Below are 9,435 nucleotides of genomic sequence, written 5' to 3'. Positions count from 1 at the left end.
AAGTTCCACCTTGTGAATTGGGCCTTGGTTTACCTTCCTAAGAAAGATGGAGGCCTATGGATCCGTAGTTTGACGGTGGTCAATGAGGCATTACTGACTAAACGGTGATGGAGACTTTCCTCGCAAAGGAACAAGCTTTTGGGCTAATATGGTGTTGACCTTGATGGTTATTCGAGGCCAATGATCCTCACTGCAGTGTGGCAAGACATTGACGCGGTTAGACCGCTGTTTTGGCTTATAACCGAGTGAGTGCTTCTTGGTGATGGAAAGACTAACCTGTTTCTGACATGGGAAATGGACAGGGCACTGTACCCTGAGGTTTTTAGGAGGTCAAGGCATAAACAGGCAAGGTTGGGTAATATGATTTCGTTGAGTGGAGGTCGACCGTAGTTGAATATCGTTTTGAATATCAGAAGGGACCAGCGTGTGGTAGATCAATATGTTTCGATGCTTTATAGCTTCTGCTTCCATCCCCAGAAGCCAAATAGAATTATGTGGTCTTTGGAGCCCGATGAATGTTCTCGGTTCGATCCTTAAATGAGATCCTTTTTAGAGAGATATATTGGGGACCGCCCACTTTTGGCCAAGTTCTGGCGATGCAAGGGCTCTCCTCGAGTCAAATCCTTCCTTTTGCTCCCGGCTTTCAAACGCCTTCTCATTATTGATCAACTGCACTCCAAGGGGATGATAATAACAAAAATATCATGGGCCATCATCATTATGGATGGTACTTGAACCATTATCTCTATTTTTTAAACCATTTTTTCATCAATAGAAATTAAATAAATTAAATCTAATCAAAATATTGTGTAAACCATAAAATAACACAAGTCTACTCAATCTTTCAACAAAATCTTTCAAACATATATCAAGTCAATATGTTGTAAATATCTTCCAACCATATGCCCACATACCATATCACCAAAAAATAGGAAAAGGAATAAGGGTGGGTGTGCCACCCAAGGGAGGCACTCATGGGCCCCACCTTCTAAAAATATAGTGGGCTCATATGCACAATGGGCCCCCATGATATTTTTATATATTTAAAATTAATAAAAAGATTTAGAATATTATTTGAATATTTAAACCATTGTAAAATCAATAGCTTTTATAAATCTAAAAATTATAAATAAAATATCCAGAGGTTCATAAAAATTCAAATAATAATCCTAAAATAATTTTCATCATAAAACAAACACAATTAAATTAATTTGATGGGAAAAAGATCCATATGGTTTAGGAATCAACATTCATGGGGCACTTCACTGTCAACTGTAGACTACAGACCACAGTTGCTTTATCAAACCGACCCATTATTTTTCATGACCCACAATCCAACCAGGGGCTCATTAGCGGGTCACCAAAGTCCAGCCGATGAGCCAACTGGTCACAATCCCAGTCTGTGGATTTTAGGTCAACCCCTAGAGACGTGTCAATGTCACCTAGACCTGATGCGACCACATGTCATATGGTGCATAGGGGTATCTCTCGTACATGCATACACTTCACCCTAAAAGGTGGATTTCTGGCTTTCCCAAACGATCTATCGATATGCATGTCGTGTGATGCCGTATGGATGAGGCTTTGACCCCCGTCTCTGTAGGCCACCATCACACACAAGGGTCACCCAATCCCTCGGCTCACTCATCCAGGCATATTCTCCGACCTCATCAAAGGCTAACTCATTAGAACCCTTATCGGTTTATTCTTTATGCCCAGGTAACGTGGGTTTTTTACAATCGACTGGCCTAGATTGTCAAGCACAGTCTGATATCTACAAACATCGTTTGCTTAGTATGGTCCACAAGAGACCACACTCCCATTGAGTTCATGTTCTACTATATCATTTCATTTCATAAACACTCATAAAGTCTTTAAAGGCTACATAAACCCAACACCTACTACCTTGGAAACTCAACGCCATTATAGACAAAATCTTACTTTGCTTGGGTTCCAGTGGAGTTTCTTTTGTTCATGTTCGTCACGGTTTCAACCCAGATGCATATCTTTTGACAAAGCTTGCGACGTCTTCTTAAGGAGCTCTCCTTATGCTTGGTTGATTTTCTTTTGCTTTTGGTTTCTTTCTGTTTGTATCTCCTTTCATTATCTTAATGAAATTCGCATACTATCTTTTAAAAAAATGCTTATATTATTATTATAAAAAATTTAGTCAAAACTAGTAGTACATTGTGTGTTACACGTTTCAATTTATGTGCTTTTTATAGATAAAAATGATATATTGTTAAAAAAATCATTGTTAGAGATTCAGAGTCATATTCTTGTTCTTGTGGCATATCAAAACTACAAAAGAGCACCATAAATATTTTTTAAAAGCGTTTTTCAAATATGTTTTATAAATGCAAATTTGAGGTTCATAATACACCGCGTAAAAGATTTAAAGAAAAAGGAGAAAAATCACCACAAAACTTTTTCGATAACTTTCCCTTCGTTTTCTATATCTCTTTATTTCTGCTGCTTCCTCGGCTGCTGCTTGCTATCCTTGATCATATGATCAGCAACCAACAGTTTATTTTGAACGCCAGATTTTTCCTAAATTTTTTACAAATATTCTTGTCTTATTCCCGTAAATATAGTTACTTTCACTTTTTTGGATTCAAAAATATAAATGTCATTCTTTTTTTTTTTTTTTTAAGAAAGTATGAGCAAATGAAAAATAAAAAGAAACGCAAAAAGGAGCAATACAGAGAAAACAGGGGAAGGGAAGGGGAACGAAAAGAGAGACGTTACAGTCAGTCAAGACGTTGCCTTGTTAGTCAATCCGCCTCAAAGTTGAAACCACGAACGACATGATGGAAGATGACATCGACATCCCTCAGCAAAACCAAGATTTCATCCATTAGACCGCACAACCTCCATGGAGCGGAGTCAGGATTCAAGCACCATCTAATCACATTTGCGCAGTCGCCTTTAATAATAATTCTAGGGAAGGGTTGGTCCAATCTAGAGACCCATTTTCAAGGCCCGGTTTCATTAATTTCACAGGGATGAAGCCTCCCAAAATAAATCCAAATCGTCGATCCAAACTTATCTTTGAGAAGGCCTCCATATCCTGATGGATAGGTTTGAACAGCAACAAGTATGAATAATGTGTGAAGAAAAGGTCCTTGGGCAAGAGCCGAGTAAGCCCATTCTACAACGGACCGTTGGAATGCTGAGAGGAAGGATGGCAAGTCTCTACTACACCTTTCAAATTTCACTCCCTCTACAGCTTCCACAAAAGGGCTTATATATATATATATATATATATATATATATATATATATATATATATATATATATATATATATATATATATATATATATTAATGATCCCATAAGACTTTCGTCTATTTATGTGTGTAGGACTCCAAAAGATTACCATTAAAGTTGGCAAAGATCTCTAGAAAAGTTTTCACATGGGTGTGGGACTTGACTTTTTTAGAGATCCGTACCAACTTTAATGGTGATCTTTTGGGGATCCTACACACATGGGTGGGAGAACGTCCTATAGGATCATTTCTCATATATATATATATATATATAAATGATTAAATGAATGAATTAAATCATGGGTAGGTGTTTAAAATGGATAAGGCTTTTTATTCCTTTTTCTCTTAAGTTAGAGTTAAGATGTAGGTTTTCGCAAAGAAAAATTAAATATGTGGATGAGATTTTCATGAATTATTAATTGTCAAACAATATCCTCAGTGTATCAAAGGACCTTTCTATAAAGAAATAATTATTTTAACGAAAAATTGTTTCATGTATACTAGACCGCATTTCTACATATGCGGTCCAGAAAGTGTAAAGCTTCCATCTTAAATATGGCTGCATGTATGTGCTCAATTTAAAACAATAAAAACTAGCGGTCCAAATGTTTTATTTCTAATTTTTAAAGTTTATTTATTTATTCATGTTCATGATCTCCATGATAGAGATTACATGTCCTTAAAATTTAAGTTTTAAAATTAATCTCAAAAATAGATTTATTAAGAGGTCCGTATTTTTAAATATAAACTTGGCTGCATAGAAATCGAGTCCATTGTGAAATATTAAGTTAACCTTGTACATAATTTTTAGTATTTGCCTTTAATTTCTGGAAAAACCTTAGAATTTGGTACCATACAAAAAGGGTTAGTCTTCATAACTCTAGTCATAAATTAGGAAATAAGTTTTGAATTAATAACTAAATAATCTCTTGGATCATTTATTGACATATGTGGAATATGGAGCTTACTTCTTAAATAAAGACAGGAAGTAATTTTTATGAGTTTTAAGATCTCATACAATGTTTAAATTAAGCAAATATAGTATAACTTGAGCTAAAACTTGCTTTATCTTTCTTTTCATCCTTTTTCTTCAGTGTTTAAAAAATCAGTGACCCGATCCGGAATCGGGCGATTCAAATCGGGAATCGCCATGACCGTCTCGATCCGATAAAAAATCGGGATTCAGTCGATTTAGAATAGTAGACTCACCGATTTTTTGCGGAACCACCGATTCCGATGATTCTTCGCCGAGTCCGATTGATACTTCACCGATTTCGAACGATTCTTCACCGAGTCAAGCAAAACAAAAAAGTATGAACAGTTTTTTCTTGAATTTTTTTTTTAAAAAATTTGAAACAAAAATTACTGATTCCACCGATTTTTTCGATCCAACCTACCAATTCCCCTAATCCGATATGGGTATGGGTGTGACCGATTCGAATCACCGATCCCTTTTTTAAAACCTTGCTTTTCTTTAAGCAAGTGTAGTATAATTTGAGCAAAAAAAAACATATTCACTTGTTCTTTGTTAATTAATTGGAGAGAAATGATTTTTCTTGAATGGCTATAGCCTAATCTGACTAAAAAAACTATATCTATTTGCACTTTGTTAATTTCATTGGAGAGAAATGGTGGATTTTGTTTATAGTTACAACAACTCTAGGTGGACATGTCCTTGGTTTCTCTCTCATGATAAAAATAGTTCTAAATATGGCTCATTTATAGACATATTTCTAAATATGGAGCTAACTTCTTAAATAAAGACAGGAAATCATTTTTATGAGTTTTAAGATATCAAACTATGCGTAAATTAAGCAAGTATAGCATAATTTGAGCAAAAACTGGCTTTATCTTTCTTTTCATCCTTTTCTTTGAACAAGTATAGTATAATTTGAGCAGAAAAATCATATTCACTTGTGTTTTGTTAATTAATTGCAGAGTGTGAGCAGATATGGCAACTGCAACATATATAACTACAGGATATTGAAATCTGTCAGTGTCTAATTGTATGCTATACTTATATAGAAAATGTATCTTATAGTTTTAGTAAGTATTGATTGTACCCTCTCTATAAATCAGTAATTGTATTTAGTCTAATTCAATTATTGGATATAGAGAAATATTGTTTCTCACATAGTATCTAAACAAGGTTCTCTACGATCTTATCTGGGCCTGCCTTCTCTGCAATTGGTTATGTAGTACATATGGTTAGTCAATTTCTGAGTGCTATACATTCTATACAGCATGCTGCTATTTTGCGCATCATTTGTTATATCAAGGATAGCCGTCACCAAACTTTATTATTCTCCTCTTCTACTTCACTTGAGCTTCGGGCCTATACAAACTCCGATTTTGCAGGTAATCCGAGTTATCGCAAATCTACCACATGATTCTACATTTTAATCAGTGGTTATCTTATCTCTTGGAAAAGCAAGAAACATAACTGAATTACTCAATTAACTACAGAAGTTGAATACCGAGTTATAACACAAACCACCATCGAGATTGTTTGGCTATGCTGTCTGCTCGAAGACTGCCACTATCTCTAGTCCTACTCCACTTTATTATGACAACAACAATGCTATTTACATATTAAAAAATCTAGAGTTCCATGAACGTATGAAATATATTGAAGTCAATTGCTATTATGTTCAGCAATAATATCTAGCGAGCATAATTTCCTTATTATATATGCCCACTGCAACACAACTCGTCGACTTATTCACTAAGTCTCATCCCCTGCATCCTTTCTTACAATTTGTTTCCAAACTTTCCATGATTTATTTCAAATCATCAAGAGTTTGAGAGGGAGTGTGAACAAATATGGCAACTACAACAGCTATGAAAACTGGATAAATTTGTCAGTGTCTAATTGTATGTTATACATATATAGACACTGTATCTTATAGTTTTAGCAAGTATTGGATGTACCCTCTCTATAAATTTACAATTATATTGTAGTTTAATTCAATTATTAAATACTTAGAAAATTTGTTTCTCATATAGAGAAATGATTTTTCTTGAGTAGCTATAGCCTAATCTAAATATATATATATTTGCACTTTGTTAATTTCATTGGAGAGAAATGGCGGATTTTGTTTATGGGAAAAGTTTATATAATGTAGAATCATAGATGCACCTCAAAAAACTATTAGAAATGATGTTTTAATGTTGAAAAACCCTCTAATTGATCATCTCGACAACAAGACATATGAATATGAAAAACAAAAAGTTTTTGAGTCTTAGAAATAGTGCATGTTGCAACACATTATCTAGACCGTCTATTTTCAAAATTGTCTTATATTTATAGATCTAGTTTATTTTAACCATTTTTTAAATTTATAATTTTATAATTAGATATGAAAATGAATTTCAAGATAATCCTAATTATTTTTTACAACAAAATTACATATTATGATAAAATTTGAAGGTGCGCCTTGGATTGTTTAAAATTGCAACCTTATGGGAACCGCACCGTTAGTTTATAGCTACTACAATTCTAGGTGGACTGGTTGTCTCTCATGATAGAGATGGTTCTCTCTCATGATAGAGATAGTTCTCTAACATCTTGATTGAACTGTCTGGAGGAGAAAAGAACAATCTAGAAACTCTTTAATCTAGCCTTGAGTATGGCTGAAAGTTCGTGTTATTCCAGTTGTGGTACTATCTCGCTTTCAAAAGTACCTACATTCAACTATTTAAATTTGGGTTATTCAATAAAAATTGAAAATATCGAGAAGATAAATGTGATAATCTCTCTCTAGATCGCCACATTTAAGCATTTCAATTTGAACGATTATTTATATTTGAAAGTTATAAGGGTATGAATTTAATTTTAACTATATTTACAATTTTGAGCAATATTTTTAACCCAAGGTGAATTAGAAATTTTGATTCATATTATTAAATTTAAAACATGTATTTATCAATTAAAATTTAAAGAATTTGATTTTTAGAATTATACTCATAATGAAATTATTTTCTTCATATTTTAACATTTTAAAATGGGTGCAGTTGGCATATGGATGCATCCGTAGCTGTAGAGGTAAGGTGCACTTTCAAATTTTATCATGGTATATAATTTTGATGTAAAATGTTCTAGGAAAGGGTTCTATACTTCCCCTACAATATAGAAGATCTATGCTTCCCCTACCATCCAGCCGTCCAATTTTGATCAAGAGAGCCATTCACTATTTGATCTTAGATCCGACATCTAAAAGTATTTTATTTTTAGTTTTTTTATACAAATTGTATGAATATGAAATTTGGTACGTGCTATCTTCTCATTGGGGTGCACCTATAAAAAATATTAAAAATAATTTTTTGATAAAATATAATGATCAAAATACCCCTTAAAAATTTTAGGGGTATTTTGGTTATTTTATTTTATTGAAAATATTTTTTTAATATTTTTCGCCAGTACAAGTTTAATAGAGGATTGGACGTCCAAAATTCGGTGTCAAAATAGTTTATAGACAAAAAATTAAAAATAAAATAGTGTAGATAAGTGAAATTGTGATTGGGGTAATCTTAGCCCTCCATTCAGAATGGACGGTTAGATAAGAGGAAGTATATAAGTTTTCTACTATGGGGGAAGCATAGAAAGCTTGCCCAAATTTTCTAAAGATTTTCTCAAAATCTATTTTTATATCTAATTATAAAATTTTAAATTTCAAAAATAGTTAAAATCAAGTAGATCTATAAACATATGAAAATCTTGAAAACGGACGTTGTAGATAATATGTTGTAAAATGCACTATTTCTTAGACTTGAAATCTTTTTATTTTTCATGGGCATACCTCTCGATGGATTTTTGAGGTGCATCCGTATTTCTACATTATAAGGTTGCATCCTTATATAAACTTTTTCCTTTTAAAATTTAACGTATAACATAAAATTATCATCTTGTAAAAGGAATATTGGGAATAATATAACATTTACTTAGAATAGAATTATTATAGAAATCAATTTTTATTTATAATTTCGTTTTAGGAAATTATATTATGGAAAAGTGTTATGTGGTCCCCCGAGGTATCATACATCGATGGATGTAGAGTGGTGGTACCTCCCAAAAAGCTAAAAAAAAATGTTTCTAAAAAATTATTATTTTTAGTTATGAAATTTTCTTTTACAAAATTATTTCATGCGGGCTGGACAGCATTCTACATATGCGGTCCGGAAAGTGTAAAGCATCCATATTAAAGATGGATGCAAGTAGGTGTTACATCTAAAAACAATGGAAACTAACGGTCCAAATGTTTTCTTGCTAGAATTATTATTCTTAATTTTTAAAATTTATTCATATTTATGATCTCCATGTTAGAGATTATATATCCTTAAATATTAAGTCTTAAAATCTATCTCGAAAAAAGATTTATTAAGAGACTCGTATTTCTACATATACAGGCTTGGCTGCATAGAAACCGGGTCCAATTTTTTTTTATTACATATTGGTGATCTCCATGTTAGAGACATATATACCTAAAAATTAAGTCTAAAATCCATCAGAAGAAAAGATCATGAAAAAGGGCGCCTAGGTCTCATAAAAACAGTGTCCTTACATTATTATATCTTTTCAAATAAAAATAATGATAATTAGAAAGAAAATAAAGTTAGTATTGCTTTTGTCTTATTAGCATTTAATGTAAGGCGAGGAAATTTGTGAGACATGGTTATTTTGCATTAGTATTGTATATTTATTGCTTCATGTAAAAAGTTAATTTTAAGGATATTTTTATTTGAATCTTATGATCCATGGAGTATTTGAAATGCTAGAAATGATATCACAATTTTGAAATACTTAGATCCATAGTTCAAGAATTAGAGTGTTCAACTATTCCAACTCATGGGTATGTATACTTTGATGGGTATTTTGAAATTGAATCAAAAAAATGGGTAAAATGTTAAATAATTGATATATCTCCCTTATTATGAAAGTTAGATCAAACTAGAATTGCCTGATTTGAACTGTGATCTCTGGGTGGGGATTTGGCTTTTAGATGGCCCGATATTGCTGGATCTCTATTGCTTTTTATTTTTGGAAAATTTGTCAAATTACCCACAAGACATGAAAAGTTTAATATTTTGCCACATTGATGTTTTGAAAATATCCATAAAAAAGCACATGGTCTCGAGTTTGAATATTTCCAAATGTGCAAAGTGATAA

The sequence above is a fragment of the Amborella trichopoda genome, chromosome 3 (genome assembly GCF_054954075.1).
Source record: "Amborella trichopoda isolate Santa Cruz 75 chromosome 3, AtrichopodaSantaCruz75HAP2 v2.0, whole genome shotgun sequence".
Classification (NCBI taxonomy): Eukaryota; Viridiplantae; Streptophyta; class Magnoliopsida; order Amborellales; family Amborellaceae; genus Amborella; species Amborella trichopoda.
The sequence above is the reverse complement of the archived record's forward strand: the minus strand, read 5'-3'. Positions refer to the sequence as shown.